Here is a 16,279-nt window from a genome sequence, read left to right as displayed (position 1 = left end):
GTGATTCAACAGTCTTACATAACACACAGCGCTCACCATAGCACATACCCTCCCCAATGTCTATCACCCAGCCACCCCATGCCTCCCACCCCACCCCCCACTCCAACAACACTCAGTTTGTTTCCTGCGATTAAGAATTCCTCATATCGGTGAGGTCATATGATACATGTCTTTCTCTGATTGACTTATTTCACTTAGCATAATACCCTCTAGTTCCATCCACATCGTTGCAAATGGCAAGATTTTGGGGTTTTTTTGATGGCTGCATAATATTCCATTGTATATATATATATATATATATATATATATATACCACATCTTCTTTATCCATTCATCTGTTGATGGACAGCTTGGCTCTTTCTACAGTTTGGCTATTGTGGACATTGCTGCTAAAAACATCGGGGTGCACGTACCCTTTCGGATCCCTACATTTGTATCTTTGGGGTAAATACCCAGTAGTGCAATTGCTGGGTCGTATGGTAGCTCTATTTTCAACTTTTTGAGGAACCTCAATACTGTTTTCCAGAGTGGCTGCACCAGCTTGCATTCCCACCAATAGTGTAGGAGGGCTCCCCTTTCTCCGCATCCCTGCCAACATCTGTCATTTCCTGACTTGTTAATCTTAGCCATTCTGACTGGTGTGAGGTGGTATCTCATTGAGGTTTTGATTTGGATTTCCCTGATGCCAAGCGATGTTGAGCACTTTTTCATGTGTCTATTGGCCATGTGGATGTCTTCTTTGGAAAAATGTCTGTTCATGTCTTCTGCCCATTTCTTGATTGGATTCTTTGTTCTTTGGGTGTTGAGTTTGATAAGTTCTTTATAGATTTTGGATACTAGCCCTTTATCTGATATGTCATTTGCAAAAATGCACAGCGAATATCATCCTCAATGGGGAAAAACTGAGAGCTTTCCCCCTAAGGTCAGGAACATGGCAGGGATGTCCACTATCACCACTGCTATTCAACATAGTACTAGAAGTCTTAGCCACAGCAATCAGACAACAAAAAGAAATAAAAGGTATCCAAATCGGCAAAGAAGAAGTCAAGTTCTCACTCTTTGCAGATGATATGATACTTTATGTGGAAAACCCAAAAGACTCCACCCCAAAACTGCTAGAACTCATACAGGAATTCAGTAAAGTGGCAGGATATAAAATCAATGCACAGAAATCAGTTGCATTTCTATACACCAACAACAAGACAGAAGAAAGAGAAATTAAGGAATCGATCCCATTTACAATTGTACCCAAAACCATAAGATACCTAGGAATAAATCTAACCAAAGAGGCAAAGGATCTGTACTCAGAAAACTATAAAATACTCATGAAAGAAATTGAGGAAGACACACAGAAATGGAAAAACGTTCCATGCTCATGGAGTGGAAGAACAAATATTGTGAAGATGTCAATGCTACCTAGAGCAATCTACACATTCAATGCAATCCCCATCAAAATACCATCCACTTTTTTCAAAGAAATGGAACAAATCATCCTAAAATTTGTATGGAACCAGAAAAGACCCCGAATAGCCAGAGGAATGTGGAAAAAGAAAAGCAAAGCTGGCGGCATCACAATTCTGGACTTCCAGCTCTATTACAAAGCTGTCATCATCAAGACAGTGTGGTACTGGCACAAAAACAGACACAAAGATCAATGGAACAGAATAGGGAGCCCAGAAATGGACCCTCACCTCTATGGTCAACTCATCTTCGACAAAGCAGGAAAGAATGTCCAACGGAAGAAAGACAGTCTCTTCAACAAATGGTGTTGGGAAAATTGGACAGCCACATGCAGAAGAATGAAACTGGACCATTTCCTTACACCACACACAAAAATGGACTCAAAATGGATGAAAGACCTCAATGTGAGACAGGAGTCCATCAAAATCCTAGAGGAGAACACAGGCAGCAACCTCTTGGACCTCAGCGGCAGCAACTTCTTCCTAGAAATATGTCAAAGGCAAGGGAAGCAAGGACAAAAATGAATTATTGGGACTTCATCAAGATAAAAAGCTTTTGCACAGCAAACGAAACTGTCAACAAAACCAAAAGATAACTGACAGAATGGGAGAAGATATTTGCAAATGACATATCAGATAAAGGGCTAGTATTCAGTTTTAAATAAGAAGTACTATTCAGTTTTAAATAAGCCTCTCTCTGCAAAGTTTAACTGTCTTGTTAAATGAATTAAACAGTGAGAGAGTAAAACATATGAACTGGATGGTAGAATAATTTACCTTCTACGGTTCAGTGATAGATCAGGAATGGTCTTGAGCATAAAACAAATGTTTGCCCAGGATTCTCAGAATGTAAAATGCTTCAGGATGGGTAAAACCCTCAGAGGCTTTTCATCACAGTTATAGGTTGAATGGGTGATCCGTAGAAACAAGACTTTCTGGTCTTAGAAATGATCATTATCAGGAAAGAATTTGGCCGAGAGCTGGTCTGGGCTGAGATCTCTATCCTGCGGTCCATTCTCCTGAAAGCTGACAAACTGCCCCAGGACAGTCATAAAACTAGCATGCCCCCCGCCCCCCCCCGCCCCCCCCCCCCCCCGGCCAGTCAGGCTCGTGGAGGAAGGGAGTAGGTTGGGACGGGGTAGATGGAGGAGGCGGTCTTAGGAACAAGAGTATACACACACACGTGCCCCATCCACACCCCCAACTCTGAAGCAGGGCTAGTTCTTTGAGACCCGTCTTCCAGCTCCCCCAGCCCCTCCCCACTTGCAACTTATCCCACAGACGCTCTCTTACCACCTTTTTGGTGACCCCACTCCCACCTCAGGGCCCACTGAGTCGGCTAAGTCTGCAGACTCTTCCTGGCTTCCTAGAAACCCCATGGATGCATTGTTCCCAGCATCCAGGCAAAACACCCCCAAAATGACACCACTCCTTTTCAAGGCCTTAAGGACTTAAAACCAGTCATCTCCACCAGAGCAATTTACATCTTAGCGGCAAATGCTCCTTTGGCCTAAAAGCCTTAACTTAAGAAAAAGGACCACAGTAGAACTGCAGTATTGTGGCCGTTAGGGGTATAAAGCGGTACCCAAAGTCTGGAGGGCAATTTGGTAGTATCTGTTTGAGAAGTAAAACATACGGATCCTTTAACGCATCCCATCTACTCTTTGGTATGTCCTGTAGACAAAGACTCAAGTTCACAGATGGGCATCTATGGGGTGTTCATGACAGGCAATGTACCAGTGGAAAAATGGAAAGGATACGAATGTTAATCTTTTCAGCAATGGTCAGTACATTATGGCAAAACCATGGGAGAGGATACTCTGCCGCAGTTGAAAATCAATAGGCCCACATAGAAAGATCCCAGGGACAAACTGCGGAACAAAACAGAGTGTGATACCAGGAGTGTTAAAAACAGAACAATATAAAACCATGTACATGGAATAGAAAAGTCCTGAAAGCATCCACAAGATAGTCTATGGAGCAGACGGACTGACGGGTAGTCAGGCATATTTTAATGGTTGTATTCATTTTCATAAAGGAAATATATTTATGTATTATTTGTATGATGCAAAATTCTTTTTTTTTTTTTTTAGATTTTATTTATTTGAGAGAGAGAGAGGGAAAGAGAGACCATGAGAAGGGGATAGGGCAGAGCGAGAGGGAGAAGCAGACTCCCGCTGAGCAGGGAGCCCGATGCGGGGCTCGATCCCAGGACCCTGAGATCATGACCTGAGCTGAAGGCAGACGCTTAACTGCCTGAGCCACCCAGGTGCCTCATGATGCAAAATTCTTTTTTGGAATTGCAAACGTTTGGAGGTGCCCCGAGTTGGGACTGGAGGAAAAAGAACATCACACACAAGAGTATATATGATGGGACAGATGGCAATGAGACTTATCCTGGGGGGGGTGGGGGGGGGTGTCACTTCGTAATGTGGAAAAATGGTGACTTGCTGTGAGATACACCTAAAATTCATAGGATATTGCATGTCAATTATACCTCAATTTAAAAAAAGGACAAAAAAAGAACATATCTGGTAAGTGTTGGGTAACAAGTATATTTACTCTGTCATGTATATTTAATAGTCTTGCAAAGGAGAAATATGATTTCTAAGAAATGAGGTGTTTGGTGTCACAAATTCTCATTACGCCAGAACAATTCCGATCCCCCCAGCGAAGTCCTTATTATGAGTTCTCAGCTTTGTGCCATCTTTATTTTCATCTGCCAAACTTGTAGGCGGGGGGACGGTGCTTAGCCTGCCCTGGACCCCAGACATCACGCCATGGTTCTCCAAAGACCATATCTCGTAACCAAGAAATTCCACATAAAGCAACAAACGCTTCTCTGGATACTGCTACTTAAAACTGCTGGGGCTTCCAGAATGTCTGCAGTCCCTAAATTATTGAGTCCTCGCCGGGTCTTCCTGACAAGACCGGCAGCAGCATTCCTCTGGATGCCTTCCATCACAGAAAAGCTTCAGATCTCAGGCCACTGGTCAAGCTGCGGGTCTGCTCCTCGCTTTGCTTTGTCCCAAGAGGCCCGGCTGGTGCACGAGGCAGCCACCCCACCTGCCATCCCCCAATCCATGGCAAAAATGGAACTCCTCCGGAAAGAATCCCAAGCACCTTGACTTAAACAAGGCCCCCCGTTGGGAGCTGAGCCTCTCGGAAAACAAGCCAGAAAGCCCCAGTTCTTTCTCGTCTTGACTGTTTCCACAATGAATCCCGAGGCTTCCTCCTCTCCTGCCCAGTGATGCGATCCAAGCACAGACCAGGGGCTTTTGACGTGAAAACAAGTATAGGATTTCATACATCATAACATGGGGATACAGGTGCCCTGGGCCCTGGTGGGTGCTAGGGACCGCCACCCTCTGACAGAAAGTTCTTGAGTTTGTTTAAATTAGAAGGTAGCTCCTCCAATCAGCAGGCAGCTTTTGGAGAAGGGCACAGAGCCTGGAGATGGCAGGGTCTGGGGAGGGGGCTGAGGCAGATAAAAAGAGGCCAGGGGATCAAGGACTCCCCCCTCCCTCCACTGGGTCTCCTGCCTTGCTTAGACCGGAAATCGAATGTGCAAATCTGGGTGCAATTCAGAGGGGGGAAAGAGCCAGCTACCTGGAGAACTTAGCTATCGGCTGACTCTCAAGAAGAAATGAATGAGTGATAGAAATCGCCCCCGCAGATTTGCTGGCAGGGTGGGTGATGATGAGCTTTTATCCCTCAGCAGGGCCCTACACACAGCTCGTGGTAACACTCCCAGCAGAAGTCATAAAAGAGGAAGCAAAACCTTTGAAAAGTTCAGTCCTGGTGACAAGTCTATGTTCCATTGTATTTTTAGAAGTTGGCACTCTGCCTTATATGTTCTTGTGAGTTTGATTAGCTTGAGTTGCAAGCCTCTCTCCCCAAATTGGAACCGTTCCTCTTGGGGACCCATGAGGTTAGGGATGCTAAGGTAAGGATCCTGACAGCCCAGTTACAGGCTGACCTCCTTTCAACAGCTGTCAAGCAAGAGTCTCCAAGCTGACTAGTTCAGAGAGGTTGAGTTGGAGGCACGGATTAACCTGTAAAGTAACTGGGCAGACTCTCTCGTCTGCTAGAAGGAATGTGAAGATGATCGTTAGAGTTAAGTATGCTGAGGTTCATTTGCAGAAATAGGAATTATTGAGCTATTTTGAGTTTTTCCAGGCGTAAAAGCACTCTGCTCAGGAAAGTACAAAAGAAGTGGAAAGAAGGCAGGGCAGAGATGGTGAGAGAGACCCAGTGTGCCTCCAGTAGAATTTCAGTGTATTTTGTATTCCTCAAGTCTCTCCTTTCCACTTAAAACATAAAGATTTTTGAACATAATGCATGCTAAATTTTGTATCCTGCTTATTTTTATCAGATTCTTTTTATAGGACCATGTCGAGGGGTTTATAAATGAGCTTTTTTCTTAAACCATCTTTAAAAGGGTACTTAGGTCTACTCAGAGTCCATGTGTTCCTTTGGTTAATAAAAGGAAATCCAACCAGTCTATGTATACAATCTTTTTATTTCTGATGTTAAGATGTGGCCAAAGGCAAAGGGGACCCCTGCAAGGCTGACACCAGGGTTTCTCTTTGGGAAATGAGGGAGCAGTTAGCATTAGCTCACGTGTAAGTTGTGGGACACCAAACATCATGACATTAAAACACAGCACAATGGCTGTGTCATCGTCCTAACCCTTGAAAAGAAAGGTCTTTAGGGTGTTTTCCTCTTTTTATTTAACTAAATCTTCTGATTAAGAATGCATACGGGTAATTCTGGAAGATTCCCATTGATGATAGGAAATACGAGACATCTGAGATTTCCGAGTGACGAGATATCAGGGATATCTCCATTTGCACCAAAGCATTGCTCACGAGAGGAGAGGGTCTACTTAAAAACCAACAGTCGCCAGAGTTTCAAAGCTATGCCCTTTCCAGAAGTTAGACTGAGACCAATCCTCTGAGATAGGACGATGACCAGTAAGTCAGGTGGAAGGTTGCTGGGGTGATACGCTGGCAAAGTAACAAATGCTATAATCAGTACAAGTGTTTTCCTGGTGCCAAGGATGGGAGCAGATACAGGGGCAGGAGAGACCTTTGGGGTGTCAGGGGGTCATGCCAAAACTGTACTCTGGCCATGGTCGGACAAGAGCACACATTTCCTAAGACCCAAACTGTACACTCAGGATGAATGAATTTTATGGTATGCGAATTCTACATCAATAGAGCTACTGGGCGCCTGGGTGGCTCAGTTGGTTAAGCGACTGCCTTCGGCTCAGGTCATGATCCTGGAGTCCCGGGATCGAGTCCCGCATTGGGCTCCCTGCTCGGTGGGGAGTCTGCTTCTCCCTCTGACCCTCCCCCCTCTCATGTGCTCTCTGTCTCTCTCATTCTCTCTGTCTCAAATAAATAAATAAAATCTTAAAAAAAAAAAAGAGAGAGCTATTAAAAAATCACGGTCAATTTTTAGAAAAAGTCATCATTCCTTCTGCAAGGGGAAGTGCCAAGAAATCAAAGACTTGAAAGGAAAATGCTGACTCAATGACCAACCACCTGAGAGTTGATGGTTTCATGATTTGATCCTGAGGCCACGTAGGATGCTGCACGCCTTCTGAGTCATTTCTGCATGCCCGATTTGTGTTCCTCTGCTCTGCTTCTTAACAATGCCATCCTGTTTATGCTCCCCACATCTTGGTCAAGAGCAGAAGTATAATTCAGTTGTCTGAAAGAGGCATGTGGGCCAGATGTAAATAGCCCGCTATGCTAAATGATGATTTAAGATGAATCCTAAAAATAGGTCTCTGTTTATTATATGGTTGCAAGGTACCCATTACAGAAGTTGACTAATCTTAAAAAAAAAAAAAGTAGATATATTTAAGTCATTGGTTATTTTTTGTAACGTACTAAATAAATTTAGTCAATGCTAATATTTGCTTTTCGGTTGCCAACATTGTTAACTAAATAATAAATGCATGCATGACACATGACACTGACTAAGACAAGTGACCTGGATGGATACAAAAATCTATAGAACAACCCAGCATAGCCTCACCTTCAGCAAGAGATGGAAGAACCAACATGGCCCCTTGGGCAATTCCCAAACTTGCTGGATCTCCAATTTGGTGTCCATAGAACAAGAGTTGTATTTCCTCCCCATTTTAACAGACAAGCCTTTTAAGGTTCAACTGAGATCAAAGCATCATTCAGTCTTACAATTACAAGGATACTTGGACATCTCCTAAACCCCACTTCTCATCATCCCTGCAGATGGTAGGACGTCTGCCTGAAAACATACCTAAAATCAAGGAGTGCTTTCTAAAAGGTAAAGTGCTTGAGAAACACAGAGACTATGATAATAAAGACTTAGGTTCAATTAACTTGGGAGAAACAGAAAGATATTCATCTTTAGAATCGCTGGAAACTGATAGTGATGGTTTTCTTTCCTTGTTTCTAGGAGTCCATCAATTGAGATATAATTAAGTATATGGGGGTATGCTCAACACTGGCAGGCTGCGATTTGTTGTCCAAGATCCAAAGAGAACCCAAAATGATCTCTACTTTAATCAGTCTTAATAATGTAATTGGAGAAGAAGATATGGCTGTCTATAAGCAGATGGGAGACAACTCCCGCTCCTTGTTATTCCCCAGTTTCATAAAGAAGACAAAACCGACTACCTCCAGAACGGGAATGATCTGGAGAGGCAAAAGCTAGCGAAGCTGGAAACTAGCATCTTTCTGAAGGCAACAATTTTTAGATAATTAAAAAACCACACCACTTTAAATACTGATAAGGACTAAACACATGAGTGTTTGGGAAGCCTAGTTGAAAAGCCAATTAAAAAAAAAATGTGATTTTGCAATAATTTAAAACTTACACAAAAGTTGTAAAAAAAAAAAGTATGAACAGCTCTCCTATATCCTTCATCCTGATTCATTATTTGTTGACGTCTGCCACATTTTACTTTGTCATCATCCCCATGTACACACACACACACACACACACACAATTTCCTAAATCATTTGAGGGCAATTTGCATATACATATTTACATGTATATTTGCTCTTCCCCATTGAGCAATTTGCAAATAGAATGCAAATTTACTTTTAAATATGACCATGTGTATTTCCTAAGAACATAGACATTCACTTACATGGCCGTAGTACGATTGTTAATGTCAGGAAATTAAACGTGAACACAATACTATTATCTAATGTACAGACCTTATGCAAATTTCACCAATTGTCCCCAATAACATACAGCACATCATCTCCCCCCCCCCAACCCTCATGACAGGAGACAATCCAGGATTGTGCACTGTCTCTCTTGTCATGTGTCTTTAGTCTCCTCTAATCTGGGATGGTTCCTTGGCCTTTGTCTTTCATGACATTGACATTTTCATATGGCACAGACCAGCTGTGTTCTAGAATGTTCCTTAGTTTGGGTTTGTCTGACATTTTCTCATAATTAGATTCAGGCTCTGCATTTTTGGCAGTGACATCACATAAGTGATATTGTTGTCCTTTTAAGGAATTGCATCAGTAGATACAAGGAGTCACGTGGTCCCATGATTGGTGGTGTTAACGTTGATCACTAGGTTGAGGTGTGTTTGGCCAGTTTCTCCCCTGGAAAGTTACTATTTTTGTCTCTGTAATTGATAAGTGGTTGGTAAGGAGGTACTTTGAGGCTACGCAAGTATCTTGTTACTCTGACTCAGGAGTTTTAGCCTCCATTGATGGTTCTTGCCCAAATCAAGTATTACTATGATGGTGGCAAAATGGTACTCTTTGAACTCAATAATATTTTTCTACTATGAGAAAGAGCTTTCCTTAATCTTTTTTATGTATTTGTTTGTTTATTTCTTTATTGTCAGGATGGACTCCTGGATTCTTATCCAATGAGTTTAACCCATTACCTTCATTGACCCAAAAGCCAACTGTTCTTCATAGCATTTTCTGAGCAGTTCGGCTAGAGGGTCTTTCCTCATGAACAGCAAAACTCTGCATCACTGGCGGGAACTCACAGATTCAGGGACCCCCTTTATTATAACTATTTTCTTGAACATCTCATCTCTTCAACCCAGCTATAAACTTCTGAGGGTAGGCACCATCTATCTGCACTGACTTCTTTGATTCTTAGTACAAGGTAGGATAGAAAAACATTGGCTCTGGTGCCAGGCTGGTCCAGGTTTCACCCAAGTCTCCAGTCCCCCCTACGCTCCAACTTTTCTCAATAAAATGATGACAATAATGTCTAAGTCACCTCGGTTGTTGCAAGGAGAAAATGAGATAATGTATGTAAAAGGCTTCGTGTGAACTAATGGTGTTTCCTGTTAACTAGAACTTGTCCTTTGAAGATGCATCTGACTTTTCTCAATTATGTGGAAAGTATTAATTATAAAACCATATATATTTTACAAGTGAAGAGACCTACAGAAATAAAGTAATTTGACATGACTGTTTCCTTCTTTCTCTCTCTCTTATCACCACTCAAAGCAATGACAGCAGAGCATGGTAAAGCTATTTTAAGGGTCTCGCTGACTCATTTGAAGAGTAAAGAAGAAATGTTAATAGCACGTCTATCCTCTGGGACAGTCAGTTGCAAGAGCCTGTAGGTAATTGACACCATTACAACCTCTGGGGAGAATGAAAACTGTTTCTTCTTCTATTCTGGTGGATCAAATAAACGCAGGGAGCTGCGGCTGGCCTCATGACAATTAGAAGAGAAACGATTTAGGACATAAAACTAGCTTCAATCTCAAGAGGGGCTGAGTGGATTTTCACTAATGTTGTCATAACTCATCTTGAAATGAAAAGTCTAGAACACTAATAGACCTTCATTTGGTGCAAGCTACATAGCAAAACAAGACCACCTGTTTCCTGGTCTGAAGGAAAGAGCATTTTGCACTTCAATGGAGGCTGAAGCTATTAGCAATAGTAAGTGCATTTACATATATCTCTATTTAAAACCCATGTATATCAAAAGGGAAAAATCTCTTGGGAACACTGTCCCCAAAGACAGCTGGCTGATCTTGCTGAGAGAAACATACACCCACCACAAAGCCTCACTTTCTGATCACCAGATTCAAAAACAACGCTCTGATAGAGAAGAAAATGGCCCTGTGCCTGGCACCATCAACTCCTTCAGGCTTTCCTGCAGGCAGCCTGTTTATCCCTAGAGCTTGGCAACTCATTTCTAGCTAATGGTGAGTGTTGCTTCTTTACTTCAAAAAAGCATCAAAATGATACTGACATCTTCTATGGCTGTTTGCCTCTACAAAAATTACCATTTTTGTAAGCTCTTATTTTTTTATTGTTTTGCTAGAACCGAGCTACATCTTTGGAAATCCTAAACAGAAAAAAAACCATGAAGTTCTAGGAGAAGGTACCCAGTAATTATGCACAACGTGCTTTTTCCCTTGCCCAGCACGTGTGATGAACACTGATATTCATTAATGAGCATGAGACGTAGAAAAAGGATTAGTGCCTTGTAATCAAGCTATGTGGTATGTTTCATCCCAGGGAAAGGATAAATTACCTTTTTTTTTTTTTCTAAGATTTTTTTTATTTTTAAGTAATCTCAGCACTGAATGTGGGGCTCGAACTCACAACCCCAAGATCAAGAATCACATGCTCCACTGACAGAGCCAGCTGGGTGCCCCAAAAGGATAAATTATCTTAAAGCTTTTCAGATACGGCTTACATAATCAAACTAAGACATATTCTTGCATATGGTCCTTTTTTTTTTTTTTTTGCCATCTGAACAAGTAAATCAAATTGACTGACGATTATGTGATGGCAAATATAGCTAAAACCACGGACTTGATCGTGGTGTTGTGAAATGATCATGGCCTTCATCTGAGCTAGGTAGGAGGTTACAGCTAAGCTCTCGCAACACGAAGGTAACACAATGGACTTAAAACTAAGGCAGTTCCTTCAAACTCGAGTTACATTAGTCATTTTATTCCTGTTGTTATGACAACACTTTTAAAAGCAGCACTTCAAACGCTTAGCATTCAGGCATCTTATTATAGACTTGAAAATGACACCTAAGGGTATGCAGGGCTGCTCCTGGGGGCTTTAGGGGGTCTGGTAATCATGAAGAAACCCAGTTAGCGCACCTGGACTCCTTCTGGGCTTTGGCCCCCAGAGTCCCTAACTTGGCTTTTTTTCTACCAAAAAAAACTAGTGAGGGCTCATCCAGAGGAGGGAAGCGTACAGAATTTATGTGGGAAGATATGCATTATTATTCACAGTCTCTGTTCCTAGTTGCATATGCGAACAAGACACTCTTTCATGACCTCACCTATATCATTTTCTTGGTTACAGCCTGTGTTATGGAGCTTTTACAAGTCTGGTAAAGATAGTGTATTCTGTTGTTGTTATCATTGTTGTTTTTAAGTAGGCTCCATGCTGGGCTTGAACTCACGACCCGGAGATCAAGACCTGGGCTGAGATCAAGAGTCAGACACTTAACCAACAAAGCCACCCGGGCGCCCCAATGCAAACATGTTCTGATGGCCCTACATAGTTGCTTACTGTTAGCTATTGAAGTGGTTCGCTTATGTAACTATACGTTCATAGAAAGACTTCTCATAGCACAGATTTATCATGAAAATTAAAAATTGATAAAGGGATATTGGTGTTGGAGTGAACCCGTTCCATGAGTCAACTGCCCAATGATCAATCACACTACAGTCCGATGAAAGTGTAGAAATGTTCATTAGATTTCAAAATTTTTTTTAAGCAGCCTACAAACAGAAAAAGGTTTTGACTAAGGACACGAGCTAGCTGGATATTGGCATTTTCCGGTCATTATGTATTAATAGGGAGAACTTAATCTGTCATGTTGAATTCTCCCTGCCCCGAAGTACATTTCTCTGATAATTTTAAACTGGGTCTCCCTACATCTGTGGTGTTTTGTATGACGGTGTGTGGATTATTATTAAACAAAGTACAGCTGAAGTAAACTGTACCGATGGATTCCTTTTGGAAGAACTTGGTGTCGGAAAGTTATTCCGGGATTCTAGAGGAGTTAGGCTGGGCATGAGCATGTCATCATCTGCCAGCATCTTCAAAATTGAGTGGCTTTTCAGATTTGTTCTCTGGACACATGTTCTCTGCATGGTAATTTTGGCAAATTAAGCAGCTATAATAAGGATCATGGTTTCATTACTGGTCCTTGCTGCTGCATACCAAGAAGGTGGCCATGTGAATAACATCTGCTGAGTTATTTTGGGTTGCCAAAAACAAATAATTTATCATCAGAATGCAAAGCAGTTAGGTATAGCTAGATTCTCAACAAAGCAGAATTATGTTCCTTTTTATGATACCAAGACTGGTTAGTAATTTCATACTATCCTTTGCTTTCTCCAAAGGAATCGAAGCTGTAAAAACAGCAAGGAAGCAAAAGCCCATCTAATCCTTAGCTTAAAGTACAATTTAGTGCAAAGAAAGAACAAATGTTTATGGCTTTTTCCAACCAAAGAAAGACCCACACCAAAGAACTGGATCCTTCCACATATGGTAAATTTCTAACACCCAAGACAAAAGAACACGCGACAGGCTTATTTGTACACATGTGAAATGCTGTATGACTTGGATTCTGAGCCCAAAAGACACGGTCAGGATGCTTTCCCCTCTCACTGTCCTGAGTCAATTTACCTAGAGAGGAGGGTCAGATCCATTTTTTTTAAAAAGATTATTTATTTATTTGAGAGAGAGAGTGCAAGGAGGAGCAGAGGGGAGGGAGGGGGACAAGCAGACTCCCCACTGAGCTCAGAGGCCAGTGCAGGGCTCAATCCCAGGATCCCAAGATCATGATCTGAGCCAAAACCAAGAATCAGATGCTTAACCAATGGAGCCAGGCAGGGGCCCCAGGTCCATTTTTATAGAGCAGGAAAATGAGGGGTTGGAAGACTTTTCCCAAGACGACCTGTCTCCCCTAACGCACCTCTCAACCACCCCCTCTCACCAGCTTGAAACCCTGCTATCTGCTAGACCTTCCCTATGATCACTCACGGAATTCACTCCATTTGCTGGGTCACACCAGAACTGTGTGAAGAACTACTTTCAGTCTTCTGGGACTGAGATCTCACTCTGCAATGTTTGGTCTTCCTTTGGCCCTTGTCTTTTATTTTTTAAAGATTTTATTTATTTATTTGAGAGAGAGAATGAGATAGAGAGAGAGAGAGCATGAGAGAGGGGAGGGTCAGAGAGAGAAGCAGACTCCCTGCTGAGCAGGGAGCCCGACGTGGGACTCGATCCCAGGACTCCAGGATCATGACCTGAGCCGAAGGCAGTCGCTTAACCAACTGAGCCACCCAGGCGCCCCGGCCCTTGTCTTTTAAAGTGTTTCTTGGTTCACTGGTGAGAAAGTGGTTGTCACTCATTTTCGTGGGTCCTTACTGACTGTCTCCTTCCTCCCCCTCCCATCAGCGTGGGTGGCGTTCTAAACAGAGTGAGACCTGATGATTCTTTGGACAGCCTGGGAGAAATAAAGCAGGGAACAGATCTCCCTGGGACCACTTTGCAGGACCTCAGACAACTTACCAATCAAATAATTTCTTCAAGGAAAAAAGAGAAGGGGTAGGGCAACAAGAGATTCAACAGACCTACCAACCAGATGCAATGTGTGGATCCTATTTTGATCATGATGACAAACCAACAGAACAAAGGTCATATTTTAGACACTTGGGACATTTTAATATGAAGTAGATATTAAAAAGAACTATTGCTAATTGTTTAGGCACAGAATGGAATAAGGATTATGTGAGAAAATGTCCATACTTTTGAGACACACACCAAAGGGTATAGGAGTGAAATGACCTAAGGTCTAGATTTGCTTTAAAATGTTTCAACCACAATAACAAAAGGAATAGATGAAGCAGATGTGGCAAATTCTTGACAACTGTTGCAACGGGGTGATGGGTAGTCAGGAATTTGTTATTCCATTTGCTCTATTAAGTCTGTTTATTGAATATTTTAATAATTTATTGGTTGTCTACTAGCCCAGTGTTAGAAAAATAAGACAATCTCAAGTAGCATATGGGTATCAGGACACTCATCCAGCATAAAGCAGGAAAGAATGACTTTAGAGACAGTAATAATTTTTTTTTTAAGATTTTACTTATATTTTGAGAGGGAGAGAGAGAGCAAGAGAGAGCACAAGAGCAGGGGGAGGGAGAAGCAGACTCCCCCGCTGAGCAAGGAGCCTGACGCAGGGCTCAATACCAGGACCCTGGGATCATGACCTGAGCTGAAAGCAGACACTTAATCAACTGAGCCACGCAGGTGCCCCAGGAGACAGTAATTCTTAACCTTTGCCCTCTTTATGGACCACTTCAGGACACAGTAAACGGAAAAATGGTGAAGGCAAGATGGATACGATGCAGGATAATCCTTGAGTTGCTCAGATCCTGGTGTAGATAAAGACGAGGTCATCGAGAAAGGAAATTTGTCTATTTTCTCTAAGAAGAGAAGGAGATTTTGTTTGACCTTTTAGCTTGGTGGGTCTACTCTATCCCACTTCAAAGCAAACAAGAAGTCTATAATTTGACCACACTGATGGTCAAATTAACTGGCTTTAGGTTCCAAATCCACCTAATTTTCCACTGCACTCAGGCCAACATCTGTGTAAACACAGGCACTCCAAACTGGAACCATGTCTCTTGGGCCAATGGAAAGGGAGCTGTGTGGTCAGGGAGCCTCAGAGTTTGCCTCTGTCCTCTGGCTAGCAGGGAGAAGCTCGTGGGAGTACCCTGAGACTTTCACCATTGACAAGGGGACAGGGAGGTCGAAGGCTGTCAGGACTTGCAGCAACAAATGCATACTTCAAGCAAACTGGGACTGGGCATGGGACTGGGTAATAAGAGCCATGCAAAATCAAAAAAATGAAATAATCTCCGTGTAGGGAAGGTAGGCATTCAAGCCAATGGACAAAGACCTTCTCCAGCACAGGGAGCTTCTTTCCAAAGAATGTAGTAGCAGGTGCTAAATTAAGAAGACTTTAGAATAGGTGACCCTTTGGAAAGAAAAATAGAATGGTTCCTCTTCTGGTGGCTAAGCAGCTCTGTGTGTCTCCAGCATCGCCTCAGGGCCTCAAAGAGGAGATTGGAAATAACGTTTTAGGTTTGCAGACTCTTCCTTTCCAAAGGCTTTGACAGCTACTCTATATCCTGTTAGCAACCCTGTCGGGTATGATAGTTATCACGATTCCTGTTGTTTAGGTAAGAAAACTGACCTGTAGGCCACCATCCACAAGACTGTTGGAAGAGTTGAGTGTCTACCTCCCAGATCTGTCTTGTGTCTACCCAACTCCATTTTCCTTCAGCTGAGAAGGCAGAATTCCTCCCCTAGTTTTCTTTGCCGGTTTCTTAACGTGACTTCCCATCAACCCGGAGCAGAGGGTCATCAGTGTTCAGAATGCCCCACCAACATCATCCATTGGTAGTAACTGGGTGCTCAGATGGCTCAGAATGATACTTTTCTATTAGGCTCCTTGTGTTGTATTTTCTTATTTTATAACCATTCCCACAATGAGGTGCTCATTATGGGTTAACAACACAGTATAATAATGACAGCAATTTATTTTTTTCTAAGATTTTATTTGGATATTTGAGAGAGCAAGACAGAGCAAGCATGAGCTGGGGGTTGCGGAGGGAGAGGGAGAAGCAGACTCCCCACTGAACAGGGAGCCCAATATGGGGCTTGATCCTAGGACCCTGGGATCATGACCTGAGCCAAAGGCAAACACTTAACTGACTGAGCCACCTGGGCATCCCATGACAGCATTTTAGATTCAACAAAAATAAACAGGCAATCTTT

At 42.5% G+C, this 16,279-nt stretch overlaps 1 protein-coding gene across 11 annotated transcripts in view; it reads right to left on the bottom strand.

The window, feature by feature from the left end:
• Positions 1–16,279, bottom strand: part of RIPOR2 (RHO family interacting cell polarization regulator 2) — a 327,440-nt gene that overhangs the window by 56,909 nt on the left and 254,252 nt on the right. The window contains exon 1 of one of the 11 annotated variants that reach the window (XM_064597086.1): positions 1,692–1,710. The exons of the other annotated variants lie outside the window; for them this stretch is intronic. The gene's annotated coding sequence lies outside the window, so the exon portion shown is untranslated. Of the gene's footprint in view, positions 1–1,691; positions 1,711–16,279 lie in introns of those variants that run through there. 11 annotated transcript variants of the gene reach the window in all.

This window comes from Mirounga angustirostris, unplaced genomic scaffold (assembly GCF_029215605.1).
Source record: "Mirounga angustirostris isolate CCGP_5_RB_7025 unplaced genomic scaffold, mMirAng1.0.hap1 SCAF_8, whole genome shotgun sequence".
Classification (NCBI taxonomy): domain Eukaryota; kingdom Metazoa; phylum Chordata; class Mammalia; order Carnivora; family Phocidae; genus Mirounga; species Mirounga angustirostris.
This window is presented reverse-complemented; position numbering and strand designations above follow the sequence as displayed.